Source organism: Salvelinus sp. IW2-2015, unplaced genomic scaffold (genome assembly GCF_002910315.2).
Source record: "Salvelinus sp. IW2-2015 unplaced genomic scaffold, ASM291031v2 Un_scaffold2322, whole genome shotgun sequence".
NCBI lineage: Eukaryota > Metazoa > Chordata > Actinopteri > Salmoniformes > Salmonidae > Salvelinus > Salvelinus sp. IW2-2015.
The window spans coordinates 9,831-12,330 of record NW_019943647.1 but is presented as its reverse complement, the minus strand read 5'-3'; the positions used below and the strand labels follow the sequence as shown (position 1 = coordinate 12,330).

Here is a 2,500-nt window from a genome sequence, read left to right as displayed (position 1 = left end):
CTGTGTTAGATTTTTAAAAATAACTTTAGTACGACATACAGCTTACGTTATAGCGAGACAGCGCCTGCAATGAGGGCGGAAAATAGAACTAAACATTTTCCACAGAAATACGAAATAACATCATAAATGGTTCCTACTTTTGCTGAGCTTCCATCAGAATGTTGTACAAGGAGTCCTTTGTCCAGAATAATCGTTGTTTGGTTTTAGAATGTCCTCTTCTCCTGTCGAATTAGCAAACATAGCTAGCCATGTGGGGCAAACGTGCCCAACTTCACATGACGAAAAGAAAATTCCAAAAATCGCAATAAACGTTCAATAAACTGATATAACTCGGTTTAAAAAAACTACTTTATGATGTTTTTATCACATATATCAAATAAAATCAGAGCCGGAGATATCTAACGTGTATACCGAAAGCTTTTCCGAAGGCAATCTGGTGTTCCTTCTCGCGCCTTCGAAGACAATGAAAATTCCAGACACGTCATTCCAAAAGCTCTTGTTCGGCCTCAGATCAAGCTAGACACCCATTCCACTTCTCACTGCCTGTTGACATCTAGTGGAAGGCGTATGCAGTGCATGTATATCCATAGATTTCAGGCAAATTAATAGGAAGGCCCTGGAACAGAGCCTCGATTTCAGATTTTTCACTTCCTTTCAGGAAGTTTGCTGCAAAATGAGTTCTGTTTTACTCACAGATATAATTCAAACAGTTTTAGAAACTTGAGAGTGTTTTCTATCCAATAGTAATAATAATATGCATATTGTACGAGCAAGAATAGAGTACGAGGCAGTTTAATTTGGGCACGATTTTTTACAAAGTGAAAATAACGCCTCCCTATTGACAAAAGGTTTTAAGACTACCCACCCTCAATATCCACTTGGAGCAGTTTGTAGTGTCAAATCTATTGTATAGACATTATAATGACCCATGTTTGTAGTCCTGGACCTCCTGAACATGTTGATGTATATTTAGGAGTAAACAGAGGGTCCAAATCAGCAGAAATGTGAAAGGAAGGGGGAGTTCTGGAAACTYCCTGAATTATCTTGGGGCTGTTACATATTATATTTAATATGTGTTAACATCTAGCCTTTGTTCTCCACTTCCCCTCTATGATCTATATCTTCCTGGTATGATAGTGTCCTGTCCATCATCACAAGCAGCAACTCCCATTCCCTGGACAGGAGGACTGTGTTGAGATATACTCTGGACAAGATGACCATGTAGAGACATGGAATGATTTATATTGTGCTGCAGTGTCACGTTCCTGACCTGTTTTCTGTTGTTTTGTATGTGTGTGATGGTCAGGGCGTGAGTTTTGGGTGGGCAGTCTATGTTTGCTGTTTCTATGTTGGTTTTGGGTTGCCTGGTATGGCTCTTAATTAGAGGCAGGTGTTTTGCGTTTTCCTCTAATTGAGAGTCATATTAAGGTAGGTTGTTCTCACTGTTTGTTTGTGGGTGGTTGTCTTCCGTGTCTGTGTCTGCGTACCACACGGGACTGTAGCGTTTGTTCGTTCGTTTGTTATAGTCTGTACCTGTTCCTACGTGCTTCGTGTTTTATGTAAGTACTCATGGTGTAGGTCAGTCTACATTCGTTTTTTGTTATTTTGTAATCCTTCCCAGTGTTTGTTTTCGTGTCTCGTCGATTGATTTAATAAATCATTATGTATTCAAAACCCGCTGCATTTTGGTCGAATCACTACTCCTCCTCTTCGTATGAAGGGGAGGAGGAACACCGTTACATGCAGAAAATGGTTTAACAATAATCACTGTAACAATCTCTCACATGTACACATGCATACACACAAGTATGCACACAAGTATGCCAACTTGTTCTATTCTTTGCATTAGCATAGCCACAACTACCCGTGTCATTTTGTTGATACTTCCCTAGAGTTAACACCTACAGCAGTCACACAGACAGAGACACACAGATGACTCAGAGACAGAGATATCACTAGAAGCAGAGACTTAACGTATAGAGGGTTTGCAGTTGATGTACGACGCCTCCTGGTGGCCATGTTGGAAGGCCACCACAATAATTCTAGAATCAGAGACTTAATGTATAGTAGACCTACATAGAAAGAAGACCCAGGCATTGTTAAAGATGTCAAAGGTCATCTATTCTGAACCAGATATGAACAAGAAGGTCAAGTTTAACAGAGGTGAGATGAAGGAGAGGATTGTGGATATCTACGTCAGTGCAGACACCCTGAGAGACGGTGAAACCAGCACCAAGAGAGAAGAGACAGCAGACACTGCTCCTAATAATGGACCAGGAGACCAGCACTCAGGTAACACACACACACAGACACACAAAACATAAAAGTATCTTGTATGTGTCCACAGAGCCTGATAGCTCAGGAAAGAGACCCTTCCTAGTTGTTGCAGTGTGTCTGGGGCTGCTGTGTGTTCTACTGGCTGGGATCATAGGCCTGTCTGTCTACTGTGAGTTTGTGTCCAAGTTCATTGCTTATCACCTAGTTGTAAGAAGTGCTGGTT

General features: G+C 41.1%; 1 long non-coding RNA gene across 1 annotated transcript in view; it reads left to right on the top strand.

Moving 5' to 3' along the window:
- The window catches only part of LOC112073621 (uncharacterized), a 3,721-nt gene extending 1,275 nt beyond the window's left edge, over nt 1–2,446 (top strand). Inside the window, exon 2 of the long non-coding RNA XR_002894580.1 lies at nt 2,348–2,446. This is a non-coding gene — a long non-coding RNA (uncharacterized lncRNA). The remainder of the gene's footprint in view (nt 1–2,347) is intronic.
- The last annotated feature ends 54 nt before the right edge of the window (nt 2,447–2,500 follow it).